Below are 19,531 nucleotides of genomic sequence, written 5' to 3'. Positions count from 1 at the left end.
TGGCGGCAAATATTTTACTTTTAAACTCGGACAAAATAGAGATGTTAGGTCCCAAGAAACGGCGAGATCTTTTGTTGGATCTGACAATTAATCTTGATGGTTTCACAGTCATCTTAAATCTGTGAAGGACCTCAGCGTTACTCTGGACACTGATCTCTCTTTTGACGAACATATCAAGAATGTTTCAAGGACAGCTTTTACACATCTTCGTAATATTGCAAAAATCTGAAACTTTCTGTCCAAAAATGATGCAAAAAAATTTATCCCTGCTTTTGTCACTTCTAGATTAAACTACTGCAATGCTCTACGTTCCGGCTACTCGGATAAAGCACAAAATAAACTTCAGTTAGTGCTAAACACGGCTGCTAGAATCTTGACTAGAACCAACAAATGTGATTATATTACTCCAGTGCTAGCCTCTCTACACTGGCTTCCTGTTAAGGCTAGGGCTGATTTCAAGGTATTACTGTTAACCTACAAAGCATTACATGGGCTTGCTCCTACCTATCTCTCCGATTTGGTTCTGCCATACATACCTACACATACGCTACTGTCACAAGACGCAGGTCTCCTTACTGTCCCTAGAATTTCTAAGCAAACAGCTGGAGGCAGGGCTTTCTCCTATAGAGCTCCATTTTTATGGAATGGTCTGCCCATCCATGTGAGAGACGCAGACTCGGTCTCAACCTTTAAGTTTTTAATTGAAGACTCATCTCTTCAGTAAGTCCTATGATTGAGTGTAGTCTGGCCCAGGGGTGTGAAGGTAAACGGAAAGGCACTGAAGCGACGAACCGCCCTTGCTGTCTCTGCCTGGTCGGTTCCTCTCTCTACACTGGGATTTTCTGCCTCTAACCCTATTACGGGGGCTGAGTCGCTGGCTTACTGGTGCTCTTCCATGCCATCCATAGGAGGGGTGCGTCACTTGAGTGGGTTGAGTCACTGATGTGATCTTCCTGTTCGGGTTGGCGCCCCCCTCTTGTTCGTGCCATGGGGGAGATCTTCGTGGGCTATACTCAGCCTTGTCTCAGGGTGGTAAGTTGGTGGTTTGTATATATCCCTCTAGTGGTGTGGAGGCTGTGATTTGGCAAAGTGAGTGGGGTTATATCCTGCCTGGTCGGACCTGCTGTTTTCGAATCTCTCTCTCTACCGCACCTGCTGTCTCTAACTCTGAATGCTCGGCTATGAAACTCCAACTGACATTTACTCCTGAGGTGCGGACTTGTTGCACCCTCTACAACCATTGTGATTATCATTATTTGACCCTGCTGGTCATCTATGAACGTTTGAACATCTTGGCCATGTACTGTTATAATCTCCACCCGGCACAGCCAGAAGAGGACTGACCACCCCTCAGAGCCTGGTTCCTCTCTAGGTCCCCCCTTTCTAGGGAGTTGTTCCTAGCCACTGTGCTTCTACATCTGTATTGCTTGCTGTTTGGGGTTTTAGGCTGGGTTTATGTATAGCACTTTGTGACATCGGCTGATGTAAAAAGGGCTTTATAAATACATTTGATTGATTGATAGGACACCAATAGGGATAAGAGACTTGTGATGGTGTGGGGGTGCTTTGATGGTGACACTGTCAGTGATTTATGTAGAATTCAAGGCACACTTAACCAGCATGGCTACCACAGCATTCTGCAGTGATACACCCTCCCATCTGGTTTGGGCTTAGTGGGCCTATCATTTATTTTTCAACAGGACAATTACCCAACACCTCCAGGATGTGTAAGGGCTATTTGACCAAGAAGGAGAGTGATGCATCAGATGACCTGGCCTCAAAAATCCCCCGACCTCATCCAAATTGAGATAGTTTGGGATGAGTTGAACCGCAGAGTGAAGGAAAAGCAGCCAACAAGTGCACAGCATATGTGGGAAATCCTTCAAGACTGTTGGAAAGCATTCCAGGTGAAGCTGGTTGAGAGAATTCCAAGCGTGTGCAAAGCTGTTATCAAGGCAAAGGGTGCTACTTTCAAGAATCTAAAATATATTTTGATTTGTTTAACACTTTTTTGGTTACTAGATGATTCCATATGTGTTATTTCATTGCTTTGATGTGCTCATTATTATTCTACAATGTAGAAAATTGTAAAATTAAGAAAAACCCTTGAATGAATTTCAAGTGTCAACTTTGACTGGTACTTTATATATATTTTAAAAAATCTTGTGTATCGTAATTTCCACAATTAACAAATAATATGCGTAACAATGTTTACATACACAAAGTTGACTGTGCCTTTAAACAGCTAGGAAAATTCCAGAAAATTATGTCATGGCTTTAGAAGCTTTTGATAGGCTAATTGACATCATTTGAGTTAATTGAAAGTGTACCTGTGGATGCATTTCAAGGCCTACCTTCAAACTCAGTGCCGCTTTGCTTAACATCATTGGAAAATCAAAAGAAATCAGCCAAGACCTCAGAAAACAAATTGTAGACAACCACAAGTCTGGTTCATCCTTGGGAGCAATTTCCAAACACCTGAAGGTACCACATTAATCTGTACAAACAATAGTACGCAAGTATAAACACCATGGACCACGCAGCTGTCATACCGCTCAGGAAGGAGATGCGTTCTGTCTCCTAGAGATGAACGTACTTTGGTACGAAATGTGCAAATCAATCCCAGAACAACAGCAATAAACCTTGTGAAGATGTTGGAGGAAACAGGTACAAAAGTATCTATATCCACAGTAAAACGAGTCCTGTATCGACATAATCTGAAAGGCCGCTCGGCAAGGAAGAAGCCACTGCTCCAAAACCACCATAAAAAAGCCAGACCACGGTTTGCAATTACACATGGGGACAACGATCGTACTTTTTGGAGAAATGTCCTCAGGTCTGATGAAACAAAAATAGAACTGTTTGGCCATAATGACCATTGTTATGTTTGGAGGATAAAGGGGGAGGCTTGCAAGCCAAAGAACACCATCCCAACCGTGAAGCACGGGGGTGGCAGCATCATGTTGTGGGGGTGCTTTGCTACAGGAGGGACTGGTGCACTTAGCAAAATAGATGGCATCATGAGGTAGGAAAATTATGTGGATATATTGAAGCAACATCTCAAGACATCAGTCAGGAAGTTAAAGCTTGGTCGCAAATGGGTCTTCCAAGTGGACAATGACTCCAAGCATACTTCCAAAGTTGTGGCAAAATGGCTTAAGGACAACAAAGTCAAGGTATTGGAGTGGCCATCAGAAAGTCCTGACCTCATCCTATAGAAAATTGGTGGGTAGAACTGAAGAAGCGTGTGTGAGCAAGGAGGCCTACAAACCTGACTCAGTTACACCAGCTCTTTCAGGAGGAATGGGCCAAAATGTAACCTACTTATTGTGGGAGCTTGTGGAAGGCTACTTTAAATTTAAAGGCAATGCTACCAAATACTAATTGAGTGTATGTAAACTTCTGACCCACTGGGAATGTGATGAAAGAAATAAAAGCTGAAATAAATCATTCTCTCTACTATTATTCTGAGATTTCATATTATTAAAATAAAGTGGTGATCCTAACTGACCTAAGACAGGTAATGTTTACTAGGATTAAATGTCAGGAATTGTGAAAAACTGAGTTTAAATGTATTTGGCTAAGGTGTATGTAAACTTCCGACTTCAACTGTATGTAAATAACCTTTAGTTTTAATTTCTTTATACATTTGCAAAAAATCATTGCATCAATTTTAGAATAAGGCAGTAACGTAATAACATTTTGAAAAAGGGAAAGGGTATGAATACTTTCAAATTAAATCAAATTGGCATGTGCACCGAATACAACAGGTGTAGACCTCACAGTGAAATGCTTACTTACAGGCTCTAACCAACTGGGCAAAAAAGGTATTAGGTGAACAATAGGTAAGTAAAGAAATAAAAACAACAGTAAAAAGACAGTGAAAAATAACAGTAGCGAGGCTATATACAGTAGCGAGGCTATAACAGTAGCGAGGCTACATACAGGCATCGGTTAGTCGGGCTGATTGAGGCAGTATGTAGATATGGTTAAAGTGACTATGCATATATGATAAACAGAGAGTAGCAGTAACGTAAAAGAGGGGTTGACGGGTGGCGGGACACAATGCAGATAGCCCGGTTAGCAAATGTGCGGGGGCACTGGTAGGTCGGGCCAATTGAGGTAGTATGTACATGAATGTATAGTTAAAGTGGCTATGCATATATGATAAACAGAGAGTAACAGAGGTGTAAAAGAGGGGTTGGGTGGCACAATGCAAATAGTCTGGTAGCCATTTGATGACCTTTTCAGGAGTCTTATGGCTTGGGGGTAAAAACTGTTGAGAAGCCTTTTTGTCCTAGACTTTGCACTTCGGTACCACTTGCCATGTGGTAGTAGAGAGAACAGTCCATGACTGGGGTGGCTGGGGTCTTTGACAATGTTTAGGGCCTTCCTCTGACACTACTAGGTGTAGAGGTCCTGGATGGCAGGCAGCTTAGTCCCAGTGATGTACTGGGCCATACACAATAAACTCTGTAGTGCATTGCGGACGGAGGCCGAGCAATTGCCATACCAGGCAGTGATGCAACCAGTCAGGATGCTCTCGATGTTGCAGCTGTAGAACCCTTTGAGGATCTGAGGACCCATGCCAAATCTTTTTATTTTCCTGATGGGGAATAGGCTTTGTCGTGCTCTCTTCACGACTGTCTTGGTGTGTTTGAACCATTCTAGTTTGTTGGCCCCGTCGATGAGAATGAGGGCGTGCTCGGTCCTCCTTTTCCTGTAGTCCACAATCATCTCCTTAGAATTGGTTATGTTGAGGGAGAGGTTGTTGTCCTGGCGCCACCCAGCCAGGTCTCTGACCTCCTCCCTGTAGGCTGTCTCGTCATTGTCGGTGATCACTGTTGTGTCGTCTGCAAACTTAATGATGGTGTTGGAGTCGTGCCTGGCCATGCAGTCGTGGGTGAACAGGGAGTACAGGAGGGGACTGAGCACGCCTTTGTGTTCTTGGGCACAGCGACTATGGGGGTCTGCTTGAAACATGTTGGTATTACAGACTCAATCAGGGACATGTTGAAAATGCCAGTGAAGACACCTGCCAGTTGGTCAGCACACGTCCTGGTAATGCGTCTGGCCCCGCAGCCTTGTGAATGTTGACCTGTTTAAAGGTCTTACTCACGTCGGCTACGGAGAGCGTGATCACACAGTCGTCCGGAACAGCTGATGCTCTCATGCATGCCTCAGTGTTGCTTGCCTCGAAGCGAGCATAGAAGTGATTTAGCTCGTCTGGTAGTCTTGTGTCACTGGGCAGCTTGCGGCTGTGCTTCCCTTTGTAGTCTGTAATAGTTTGCAAGTCCTGCCACATAAGACGAGCGTCGGAGCCGGTGTAGTACGATTTAATTTGCCTGTTTGATGGTTCGTCGGAGGGCATAGCAGGATTTCTTATAAGCTTCCGGGTTAGAGTCCCACACCTTGAAAGCGGAAGCACTAGCCTTTAGCTCAGTGCGGATGTTGCCTGTAATCCATGGCTTCTGGTTGGGGTATTTACGTACAGTCATTGTGGGGACGATGTCCTCGATGCACTTATTGATAAAGCCAGTGACTGATGTGGTGTATTCCTCAATGCCATCGGAAGAATCCCTGAACATGTTCCAGTCTGTGATAGCAAAACAGTCCTGTAGTTTAGCATCTGCTTCGTCTGACCACTTTTTTATAGACTGAGTCACTGGTGCTTCCTCCTTTCATTTTTGCTTGTAAGCAGGAATCAGGAGGATAGAATTGTGGTCGGATTTACCAAATTTACCAGAGTACAGGTGATATAGAATTTTTTTCCCTCTASTTGCACATTTAACATGTTGATAAAAATTAGGTAGATCTGAATGCACTGTATGTGTGTGATGACTTGGTCGGGTTTAGTAAAGAGCATTCTTGGCAAAGACACTCCCCAGGTACTCATTCTTACTTAACTGCAATACAGCTGAACTCTATTATGTGATGTGATGCAGGTAACAGTGACTAACCCCATTCCGTACAAATTTGTGCAACCGCGACATTCAAACGAGGCTGCGATGAACACTAATGTGATTGTAGCGACTGTGTTGACATCAAAATCTGGGGTGTGAACTACGTTTCTATTCAAGCGTTGATTGACATGGTAATGGCTCTATAGTATTGGAGAAAAGTTGAAAAAACGGACCCCTCCGACGCTGTACGTTAAATTGTGACGTGTCATGACTTATTAACTTACAGCACACATAAAGCAACTAATTCTGTCTTACAGCCTCTCTCCACCAGGTGTAGCGCATCAATCACCGTTTAAAAACAAGAAAGGGACAGGGAAAGAGGGATACCTAGTCATTTTTTGCATCATCACTGAAAGCTATCATGACTCTCAAAAGCCTCTGTTAACATCTTGAAGATCACATTAGCACTGCCCTAAAATCCCAATTCAAATTCGACACAAACCTTCAAATTCTTTATAGTGTTTTATTTACTTTTTAGAGGTGATAAGTCGGTCAGATCGAGTGAAAAAAGCCGTTTCCCCATGTAAGGGTGCGTGCTGGTGGCAGGGAAGTCAGGCGCAGGAGATCGAACTTGGTATAAAACGGAGGAGTTTAGTAAGTGCTCAAAAACTCCGAAAACCAAAATATACAAAATAATACAAGTGGGTACAAAACCCGTCGCACACCAGAACATATCTTGCACATAGCTTACAAACAAACAATCACCGACAAGGACAATGAGGGGGAACCAGGTGTGATACAAGACAAGACAAAACCAAAGGAAAATGAAAAGGGGATCAGCGATGGCTAGAAGGTCGGCGACTTCGACCGCCGAACGCCACCCGAACAAGGAGAAGGATCAACTTCGGCGGAAGTCGTGACACCCCACACGACATCTCTCCTTCTCACTATCACGCAATAGGTTTCGCTTCCCCACCATTTTTAAAAAGACCCAACTGAGCTCATTGCCTTCTTGAATCATCCGGAGATGGGCATCATGAAGGCCTCGTCATTGATTTTGCTGGAAAGGGGAGAAATTGTGCTTTACAATGATATTGATATTACAGTTGATCTGGAAGTATTACGTTTTTTGGGCACTAAAATAAGGTCAATTGTACGGACCAGCGCGATGTACAAAACTGAGTTAGTTCATGCTAGGTGTCAAGTTGGAATCCAAATGAGAAAAAGGGCACTGGATCAGCACAGAGGTGTATGTTATGGTATGGTTTCTAATAAAGTAGTATAATCAAACTGTGACCTTATGTGATGAATGCAATCACATTAAGGAATATTTCAAATGCCTGCTAAGAGAGAGACAGACAGACGCACACGCATACACAGTCTTGTCTCCTGTCTCTCTCTCTGGCCCCTGTTGCTGCTCTCACCCAGAGCACAGGGCCGGGATTGAATTGATGTCAGGGTTTGCAGGTCTGCAGCAGGGGTGGGGTGTGTGTGTGGCACGTGTCTAGACCTGTCTGTCTGTGCACAGTGTGTGTGTGTGCTTTCATCAGTATGCAGCTGGGCAGAGCGATGCAGGTTAGTCAGGCGCATGCTCAGTGCAGCTGGAAAAACAAACACAAGAAAACAAAGGGAGAGGGAAAAGGTGTGAAAGGAAGGGTGAAAGAGAGAGAATTGCATTTAACACAGTCACATTTCACATTCGGAGGATTTAAATTCTATGTGGACTCGAGTTGAAGGTCATTTCAACCATTTAGATCAGGCAAAAACAAAGACTACTCACTCACACGCAAAACATGCAGATGTGAAAGCTTGAAGGAAAAATGCTTCTATTTACAATTAGAATTGAGACAAGCCCATTTTGACCATCCCTGTCTCCAAAACAGTCATTTCACTCATACCACATGTCATGACCATGAAAACTAAACAACTGCCATAAACTATATTAAGCTGAACATCTCAATGTAGCAGATATAGTGTATTGAGGAGAATGTCATTAAACAGACTGGGAGACTTGGTCTAGGGGGTTTAGAGACAAGGCTTGAATGGGAGTCAGAGTTACCATGACATGCAGGAAGAATGGTAGTTGGTGTCCAGGGATTTGAACGGACAATGGTGCTTTCAGGATTAGGGGGTGTTTCTGTATAAAGAAGCCAGTGTTTAGGCTGAAATCCCTGTTTATCGACAAGTGGGACTGATTGTGGTCCATGAGGATTAGATAACTGAAACACACGTTTGGGAGGTTTTGGGGATGATGACTTGTACATGGAGAGAGAGAACAAAGAGATATGGCCATATCAACACAGCGTCACGCCCTGACCTTAGAGAACCGTTTTATTTCTCTATTTTGTTAGGTCAGGGTGTGATGTGGGGTGGGCATTCTATGTTTTGTATTTCTGTGTGTTTGGCCGAGTGTGGTTCCCAATCAGAGGCAGCTGTCTATCGTTGTCTCTGATTGAGAATCATACTTAGGCAGCCTGTTTTGCCACCTTAGTTGTGGGTAGTTGTCTTTGTTAGTGGCCTGTATAGCCCTAGTAAGCGTCACATTCGTTTTTGGTGTTTCTTGTTTTGTTGGCGACATTCTTAATAAAGAAAAATGTACGCTCACAACGCTGCACCTTGGTCCGGTCATTTCCCTGACGACGTTCGTGACACACAGTATATGCAAACACAGACTACTGTTTTGCAAGCATGAGAGCAAGAAAAAAGAAGGAACATTTCATTGTTGATGACAGACTCCACAGGTGCTCTAAGAAAAGACAACTATGTCCAAACACTATATGTAGAGCAACAAATAGCCTACACAGACAGACCACAATCTCGCAGGCAAGAGAAACTGCAAATATGGGGGGGGGGGGTGGAACGTAACAATAAACCCTACCACTAACTGTTGATGACAGAATTCTTACAGAGGTTGAATGGTATATTTAAGGAAGGTCATGGGACTATTTGGCTCTGTGTGGCCGACTTGATAAGAGCCTGGCGCTAGCAAGGTCATGGGTTCAATGCTCGTGGAGATCACATACAAACATGTCTGAACTCACTGAAATGTATGTCACTTTGCATAAAAGTGTCTGCTAAATGGACATGTATATCATAGTATTATTAGCTGATAGCATCTATTATTATAGTAGTATTAGCTGATGGTAATAAGAAGGGATACTAAATACAATGTTAACACTTTACTTAGAGTTGTGATGTAGGCTAGGCTACCCTGAGTGTGTGTGTTTCTTGTATGCTTGGAAAGTCAAAAAGTCATAAAGTAAACAAACATTGCAGGAGACACCTTGCTGTTTTGGAGATACCGTCACGCTCTTTAGCAAAGAGATTTGCAGTGGCTAATGAATGTTAATGGGTAAATGGGTTGTTCCACGAAATTAGTGCCTTTCCAGCTAACAACAAACGTTCCCACACTTTAGAGAAATGTCCCTTAAGAGTCTCATTAGGTCGTGAACTAACGTTTTCAGAGGAAGGTTCTCGTGATGTGCAAGGAATGTTTCCAAGAGACCATTCCCTTAATGTCAAATAACACTTTTCCCAGAATGTTGTTACAATGTTCTCGGAATTTAAGATATGAATGTTGGAGACACATTTCATGGGAACATTGGAAGAGCATTCGTGTTTTCTGTGGGTTTGGAGAATATTCGATCAACAACCCACCAAACATACATACACAGGTTGCCATGTCCTCAGAACATATGAATGTTTTGGAAACGTTTCATGGGAAGAAAACTTCATTACACATCACGTCTTGTTATTGGCCATGATTGGCGAACCACTGATCCATTCATAGCTCTTTTTCTGTTGGGAATGTTATGGATAATCACACACACAGCGCATTAAACATGATTGTGCATGATCATTTATACAGTCATTATTATTCAACATGTCCTCAACTGGGATTTGAACTCACAACATCTTGGTTCACAGTACTTCGGATTTTCCTGCTACACCACCATGTGCGTGTTAGGTTTCAGTTAATCTGACTATTCTCATGATTGATTTGATTGACTTATTTCAACAATTGAAGGGCTTTCTGTATTGTCTAATGTTGGTGGGACACATTAACCTGTTTTAATGATACCCCTGAATCACTATGATCAATATAAGTTTTTCTTGAGTGTACTTTTAACAGAGCTGAGATGAACTTCAAAGTGCATTCACCCTATTGCTTACAGCCTTACACCCATCAAGTTGTTTCAGATCTACACAAGTGCCTAGGGAGGAGGGGGTAGGGTTTCTTCTGGACAGGGCCTAACTATAGTGGCCCAATAAGCACATGTTGTAGTGATATCCTTTATTGGGCCAGTGATTAGGGGCGTTCGTCATCGGTGCTGGTCGCCTGGGTTTGAGACTTGCTAGGGGACTCATCCTACTCTCACATTCTTAGCAATATATGGTAATGTCATTATTGACGACTTGCATTTATCAGACGTTTCTATTGTTTATACGGAAACTTCGATGGAACACTTGGAAATATTATTTATGCATCTTTGTTTATTATTATAATGTGTATAGATTTCTCCTCTTTCATGCACTTCTGGAACTTTGGATACCAGCTTTGTGCCTTTGTGCATGATCTCCAGGTGCCTTTTCAGGTTTGATGTGGTGTTTATGGACGAAGAGTTCAATGCTGCCCCTGCAGAGTTTGCATTTGACTGAAATGTTGTTCTCTTTCTCCTCGATTAATTCGAAATAATGGGAGCATTTTGTGAGAGAAAAATGACAAGAGTATATTATAATACTGTTATTGCATCAAATGGTTGTTTTATGGAATAGAATAGGGTTCTTAGAACACTCTCATCTGTGTGTGTTCTTCTGAGTTGGGCCTCTAGGGCTTAATGCTGACAGTGGATTTACGATGCCTTGGGGATAAAACCTAAAGACCGCATTCCATAGCATAAGTTGGTGTTTGTGTACTGGGAGGTACCAGGGTGGATATGGCTTATTATTAATTATTAATTGATTTCATACAAATCCTAACCGTGTGACCCATTCCACACATCTGTTGTTTGTCATGTAGACTAAGGGGGTGTATCTTTGCTATAAAAGATCTTTGTATACTTTGGTTCGGGGCTCTCAACGAATCATCTAAAAGTTGGTTTGTTGACCAGCCATCGTTAAAAAGATAATCCCTTATTATTATTAAAAGGCGCAAGATCTGGTTTTACATCAATGGATGTTTGACTGCTATGATTGTGAATAAATCATTTAGCTCATTTTGCTGAAAATCTCTGTGGTGTAACACTTGGACTTGCAAGGCTATTTTCTGGTAATTGTGTCATTTTTATGTGCCGATGTGTTGCGGTATTTCTTTGAGTCTTTGACTCAAATCTGGATTTCTGATTGTAATTGAACTATGGATATGAATTGTATATATGCTTGTCAACAACAGCAAGTGTTTGTTTTATTACCTGTTGTCTACCTATATCTAATGCATTCTAGGAATAGCAGATAGGTATGGCGATAGAGCTGTAACCATGATTCATAATTAATAACTAAACATGGGTATTAATTATTGCATGATAAACTAGGCTATAATCAAAGTTGTGGGTAGTAAATGGCTGTAGTATTGTGCCCACTGAAATGTGTATTTTTCTTAAGAATTGGCTGCTGTATTTTATACTTTTGGCTCATTACAGGTTTATCTTAAAATAATAGATGTTTAATAAGTGTGAAGCAGAGGTTGGTACTAGAAATATAGAGTTGTATTGTTTGGGTAGACTGAAATTAAAACAATGCCTTCTAGTAATGGAAATGGAAATATGTTATTAGTGGTTTTTGGATAGATTCTAATAATGCCATGCTTAATTCCGCGGGTGAAAGCGAGTCATGCTCACTGGGTTATATCAGGCGGTAAGGGACGCAGCGGGACACTTGCAGCAGAGGTCTGAATAGTTTAATCGGAAATGTTCTTTAACAGTTTCTGATTACTGTTGCTCGTATTTTTTTGTTTAGGTAACACCAGCGAATTTGAGTAGGAAGTTAATGTATTCTAAAATTATAATCTGTTTCCATTACGTGGAACAGTGTCCAGTAATTAAAGTAGATTGAAATAAGTATTGAATATTAAGCTGATAAGCACCTGTCTGTGTTGTGTGCGGAGAATATTTGGAGTCAAACGCAGGACACAGGTGTTGAGCGAAACCACAGAGTTTTACTCAAAATAAATGCACAATTCCACAAATGGAAAATAAACAGATACGTACACGTATCAAATACAACAGCTAACGCACAAACAATCACGGACAAACAGAAATGAAAGCCAGAGGGTTAAATAGGGAACATGATGGGGGAATTGAAACCAGGTGTGTATAATACAGACAAAACAAAACGAAACTGAAAAATGGATCGATGGTGACTAGAAAGCCGGTGACGTCGACCGCCGAACACCACCCGAACAAGGAGAAGGGCCGACTTCGGCGGAAGTCGTGACAGCACCAACTTTTTGAAGGTTCTAGATTTGTTAAACAGGTTTTATTTTTACTAAATTAATGCAACAGGTTGTAATGATTAGATTACCGGAAAGGGGATATGGGTTTGTTTATTTTAGAAGGTGTCGATTCCACTTAATGGAACACTGTATTTTCTGTGTCTTGAGTAGGATTCTTGCTTCCAGGACGGATGTAAGTCCAATACAGTATGCATGTTAATTAAGGGAGACATAGGAGACCACGTCTCAAACAACTTTTTATTAGATACATGGGATCAGATATCACGGATTTCTTAAACTGAGAAATTTACTACATTTGCGACATAAAAAAGTATTACATTTAGAGGGGTAACAGGAACAATCTAAGGTGAAACAGCTATTACATATGTTGTTTTGGACATTGGTCTAGTAACTATACCAGGATCATTTTACACTGTTATGGAAAAGCGAGACCAGTCATATAATAAAATATGGGAGTGAATTGTTAGACTCGGTGGCGAGATACATGTTGCATGCTAAATTAAGTGCACAAAAACGTTGGGGTACATTAAAACAAACGATTAACGATTTGAGGGAGTACAGTGGGCTTATCATTATCATGTTTTGTTTGTAGTTAAAACTTTTGGGTTGCTGATTAAGATATTAGTATAGTGAATGCTAAAGAAATGGACACTTTCTTTTCCAGGAGAGGGGGTTTCATTATTCCTGCTCTCCTTATTAATAAATGAATAAAGATTTAGTTTAAGTATAACTCTGACTGTGATAAGTTTCTCTCCTCATTTGAAAATACAGAAATTAACCACCACAATTTCCACAAGGAAAAGGTTAAGCGGGGTAACAACACATCTGACATTTTTCTTCGATTTTTGTCTTTACGATAGCGTAAATGGAAACAATTTAGCCAATAGCATGAATTCTGTTTGCAAGAGACAAGGCTTTAAAAAATAAATATAACACACCGGTACAGATATGCTTCTCAAAGTAATATACGGGTTACATAGAAAAGTAACTGTAATAATATTACAATATTTGAAGACACTAACTTGTTATATTACTCTTACTCATAAAATGATTTCTGTAATATATTACTGTAAGTCATTATTACCCACAACACTGGTCCCAAGTCATTCTTTTGCAATTTGTCTATTTGGAACTCTGTGTTGTGTATTGCTTTGGTATAACCGGCATCATCATTGCTTAAATGGCAAATGTGAGAAAGTACACATTTTGCTGTGTTACAGCCTGAATTTAAAATAGATTCAAATGAGATGTATCACTGGCCTACACACAATACCCCATAATGTCAAAGTGGAATTATATTTTTTATAAATGGTTACAAATTAATCAAAAATAAAAAGCTGAAATGTATTGAGTCAACAAGTATTCAACCTCTTTGTTATGACAAGCCTAAATAAGTGCAGGAGTACAAATTTGCTTAACAAGTCACAAATTGCATAGACTCAATCTGTGTGCAATAATAGTGTTGAACACGATTTTTGAATGACTACTTCATCATGTACACCCCCACATACAGATAATTGTAAGGTTCCTCAGCCGAGCAGTGTATTTCAACCAGAGATTCAACCACAAAGACCAGGGAGGATTTCCAATGCCTCACCAAGAAGGACACCTATTGGTAGATAATTTATTTTAAAATACAGGCATTGAATATCCCTTTGAGCATGGTGAAGTAATTAATTACACTTTGGATGGTGTATCAATACACACAGTCACTACAAAGACAACTGGCATCCTTCCTAACTCATTTGCTGGTGAGGAAGGAAACCACTCAGGGATTTCACCATGAGGGCAATGGTGACTTTAAAACAGTTACAGAGTTTAATGGTTGTGATAGGAGAAAATTGAGAATGGATCAACAACATTGTAGTTACTCCACAATACTAACCTAAATGACAGAGTAAAAAGAAGGAAGCCTGTACAGAATACATATATTACAAAACTTGCATCCAGTTTGCAATAAGGCTCTAAAGTAAAACTGCAAAACATGTGGCAAAGAAATTCACTTTATGTCCTGAATACGAAATGTTATGTTTAGGGCAAATCTAACAACACATCACTGAGTACAATTCTTCATATTTTTAAGCATGGTGGTGGCTGCATCATGTTATGGGTATTCTTGTCATCGGCAAGGACTAGGGAGTTTTTTGGGATAAAATAAACCAAATAAAGCTAAGCACACACAAAATCCCAGAGGAAAACCTGGTTCAGACTGCTTTCCAACAAACACTAGGAGACAAATTCCCCTTTCAGCAGGACAATAACCTAAAACACAAGGCCAAATATACACTAGAGTTGCTTACCCACACAACATTGAATGTTCCTGAGTGGCCTAGTCACAGTTTTGGAAAGCCTTCAAAATTACTGTCTTTGAATGATGAACCAACTTGACAGAGCTTGAAGAATGAAAAAAAAAGGATCATTTGCAAATATTGTACAATCCAGGTGTGCAAACTCATTCCATGGAGGGCCTAATGTATGCTGGTGTTTGGTTTTCCTTTCGGTTAAGACCTTGACAAACAGGTGAGGGGAGATCCTTACTAATTAGTGACCTTAATTCATCAATCAAGTACAAGGGAGGAGCAAAAACCCGCAGACACTCGGCCCTCCCTGGAATGAGTTTGACACGTACCTTAGAGACTCACAGCTGCCAAAGGTGATTCTAACATGTATTTGCTCAGGGGTGTGAATAATTAGATACTGTACATCTACCAAAAAATTCTAAAAAACATATTTTCACTATTTAATCAATTTAGAATTTTAGGCTGTAACACAACAAAATGTGGAATAAGTCAAGGGCTTTGAATACATTCCCAAAGGCACTTTATATTCTGAGAACATGGCAACTAGTGTTGTCACAATACCAGTATCGTGATACTGAAGCAAAGGAAACAAAACATGAAGCAGACTCAATTTGAGGAAAACAGTCCGAATGTTGAAAAAAAAAATGCCTTACGTTGTCACCCAGAATAACATTTGTTACTTTCGTAAAATGTAGGTTTTAAAGGACCATAGAGTAAAGTCTGCTTCATGTTGTATTTTTTGCCAAGGAAAATCTGGTATCATTGTATCGAGATACTGGTATCATGACAACACTAATGGCAACCATGTTCTGTGTATTTTTGATGTGACGTTGATGGAATATTCTCCTAACCTTCAGGAAACTGGACACATTCATGTTCTAGTTGCGTTCTCATGAAACGTATCTAGAACATTATTGTATTTTATTCTGAGAACATGGTAACCACGTTCTAGATAAGTTCTGCTTGACATTAAGGGAATGTTCTCCTAACTTTAAAACCCAAAAACATTCTAAAAAGGTTTTTACTAACACACATGGAATGTTTCCCTTACAGCAGCCATCTAACGAAGCATCGGGGATTGCTGGCGTTCCGATTGGTGGTGACGCCGGGTCCGAGGGCCGCCGCCTATGGAACCGGGGGTGCCTAAGCCAGCACGTCGGGCTTCCACGCCCTAGCTGGCTCGAGAGGTTTTCTTATCCCGGTTGGCTCAGCAGGCGCCCATCCCACGTCAGGCCTCAGCCGGATCGCCAGGGTTTTACGCCTCAGCCGGTTGTTGGGATTTTACACCCAGCCGATTTGTCAAGCGCCCGTGCTTCAACCAGCCCGTCAGGCTCGCCCAGGTGGGACGCCGGGTGGCGCCCCTAGAGGGGGGGGGTACTGTCACGCCTGCTCCCGCTCCCCCTCCCTGGCGCTCGAAGGTACCAGGCTCCACAGCATTATGCACTCCTGCCACCAGCAGTACGCACACCTGCCTTTACCCGTCACGGGCATCAGCTTATTATTGGACTCACCTGGACTCAATTACCTGTTTATTACCTCCCCTATATTTGTCAGTTCCCCATCGCTGTTCCCCGCTGCTGCATTGATTGTCGAATGTCGTTGTTTTGCCCATGTGCTGATGCTGTGTCTGTCTTGTTTCATGCTTGTTCCTTATTAAATGTTGACTCCCCGTACCTGCTTCTTACCTCCGGCGTCGGTCCTTACACTCTCAGAATTGTTAGATGGGTTTTGCTTCCCATTGATAAATGAAGTAGAAATTGTGCACCAATAACATGTTAAAAGCCTGTTATTAATTAAATGAAGTGCTTTTTAATATAGACAATGTGAAAGAATGTTAAAATTAGGGAAAATTGATATTTTTTTTACCATTCTGACATTCTCCAGTTGTGTTTGAATTTGACCATTGTGACATGCATCCATGCATATCCACTCTCTATGTTGTGGAGGACCAAGGCAGTCAGATCTGGGGCATCGGCCCAATTACCTTCTTTCCAGCAGCATACTGACACACACACACACACACACAGACAAACACATCAGTCGGTAACACACACACTTACTAAAAGAATCACTCTGTCAGAAAAATGAACCCTTACATACACACATATTATTATCCGCACAAACACACACATATGTACGTGCACACACACATACACACACTGCCATAAAAATATTGGGCCGTATATTATTACTATAATCAATTGATATCTTCCAGTCTAACAAATACAAGGTGTTGCAGCAATGGGCTACATGTGTCACATACTGGAATAACAACAGTCGTATACACGCTAGAGGTCAAACCAGAACCTGTGACAAAAACAGCAACAAAGCACACACACGCATGCACAAACTCCCCCAAACATAGTTCCCTCGCAGATACACAGTGACAAAAATACTCAGGCAGAAACACATTCTGCTGCCCTTCTATTCTCTTCGACATGGTCGAGTGTACTGATGACATCAGTTATCGACTGGAGACAACTCCGGCGCCATGGCAGACAGCAGAGCAGGACGCTACACTAGTCTAGTGCTAGGTTTCTGTACAAAACATCTGCCTGAGACTGGCTCCCTGCGACGGACATCTTGGATCTAAGTGAGGTGCTATCCAAGAGCCTGTCTAGCTGCTGCTACTTCAGCTGATCAACAGTGGGGCAGCGAGTCTGACTCTGTGTGTCTGCCTAGGCTAGTTATTAGCTGCTCCCACGGGGAACACACAGGTAAATGACTGAATAAAAGGACAATTTATTACCTACACTTAGGAGGCCTACACCCCATAGGGTGAGCAAGGGTTAACTAACAGCGCCATCAAATAAGCAGCCACTTGGAAAGGAGCGAGCAGGAAGTGATATAACCAGAGACAGCAGCACTCTATGCATGTTCAACTGAAACACCCCTATAATAAGGAATTCAACCTGCAGTATTACTGTTCTTTCCAACAAACCTCATCCTCCACAAGATAGTCAACAATCCATCCACCTGTAACCGTCATATATGTCACGTGACTGTGGACAAAAAGAGAATTGCTCATCGGTGAAATGTTCAGTGCATATCGTGCCTGGTACACAAAATGAGTAGTGTGCATTTGGGTGCAGTGATTAAATATGCAGGAGATATTTTGACCATTGAGATATAACCTAAAGCTGTAGTTGTGTCATTGTCATATGTCTCGTGATGGTGCTGATGTTCTTTGTACATGAGAATGTGACTGGTCACTTATGATCACACTCTGTGTCCTCTCCCCATATCCCGCTTTGAGACTTAGACCTAGGTCACAGACCATGTAGGCTATACTGTAAAGTGCTAGCTCAACCAAATCCACTAGAACGTCATGCCTCTGCCCTGTTGCTCACACTCTTTCACCCAAAGCATACGCACCTAGAACATGTAGGCCTACTGTAAAGAGCTATCTCAAAATGCACTAGCCAACACCATGCCCGTTGCCATGTGACAGTTGGTCTCACTCTTTCAACCAAAGCACATAGCGAGTGTTGTGAAGATAGCTACTACTTAATTATTACTACTAATACTAAGTAGATAGTGGTCTTACCTTGTTGGAGGCCATCTCGCTGACAGAGTGTCTGGTCTGCAGGGTCTCCAGCTGGGCCAGGCACCAGTCCAGCTCCTCCAGRGTCTCCGTGGACAGCTTCTGGTAGGCCTCCTCTGAAAGAGGGAGACAGGGGACAGGGGGACAGGGACAGGGAGGGGTGGTGAGTGGCGGTGGTCAGTTTTGAGGCACTTGACAGGGCTGTGCGATGTCATCTCATGTGTTTCACCGGTGATGACACCGTAGACGAGCACCATGCCCAGGTTGRCAGTGTGGACGCATGGGTGACTRTTCATAGTAAGGGGAGCTTAGGGGGCAAAATCTGGCAATGGTGGTGATAGCGTCTCCACAGAGAGAGATTTAAAAAGGGGAAAAGACTCGTCTCAGAGATGGTCTCTAGTTGCAGGTAAGTGTCTTTGATAACCCCTAAAGCATCAACAATCACCCATCTGTCCCTCTCCTGAGAGTAGTTACAGTAGTAGAAGTAGTTCTAAGAATCCCAAGGAGCGAAAGTTCCACAGAGTGCAGTTATAGTATTGACAATGCACAGTTCTACAATCCGGTGTGAGAGGTTCTAGAATCCACAACATACAGTTCTAGTATCCACAGTTCTAGAATCTAAGGGAGAAATAGTTCCATAGTGTCACAATAGAATGAGTCCAGCCTTCCAAAAACACAGTAAAGCAGCCCCCCTGCTCCACGAGTGGTTACACACAAATCTTTTCAACGGTCCGGTCGGAGTTGTTCTTTATCCAGCCCAAAAGATTCCCAGATCTGGGATAGCAGGAAAATCTGTGTCACACATCACTCCACGATCCACACTCTTCCTAAGGATATCTGGACGGAAAAATGGGAAAACTTCCTCAGCTTCTCATGATGAGGAGTTATTAACAAAGACCCTTTCCAAACACACACATACACACACCTCTTCCTCTATCCCCCTCCTCTAAAGACATAGAACCCCATTGATAGTACACACACACACAGAGCCACAGATGAGCTAATTTCCTGTCTCAACTCCCCTTTCCTTCCTGCAACGATGACACACTGGCGACGACTGCTACTCTGACAGACGGACGGACGAAGAGAAAGATCCAAGCAGGTCTGACTGTGGCTAAAGCAACACATCTATAGGAGGGATGGCTGAGTCAAAATTGCACGAGTCGAAAAAACGCTTGCTTCTGTGAGAACACTGGTCTGAGAGAGAAGCACAGCMCAGCACACGGGAAGAGCCGGACTGGAGCACCAGGCTACCCGGACTGGACGGGAGTCACAGATTCAAATCTGAAAGTTTTTGAAGTTGCCTCTAACTACTGAACCAGGGTCAGATGTC

General features: G+C 42.2%; 1 pseudogene; it reads right to left on the bottom strand.

Moving 5' to 3' along the window:
• Positions 1-19,531, bottom strand: part of LOC111964470 (3',5'-cyclic-AMP phosphodiesterase 4D-like) — a 51,820-nt pseudogene that overhangs the window by 31,266 nt on the left and 1,023 nt on the right.

Source organism: Salvelinus sp. IW2-2015, linkage group LG5 (genome assembly GCF_002910315.2).
Source record: "Salvelinus sp. IW2-2015 linkage group LG5, ASM291031v2, whole genome shotgun sequence".
In the NCBI taxonomy this organism is placed as follows: domain Eukaryota; kingdom Metazoa; phylum Chordata; class Actinopteri; order Salmoniformes; family Salmonidae; genus Salvelinus; species Salvelinus sp. IW2-2015.
This window is presented reverse-complemented; position numbering and strand designations above follow the sequence as displayed.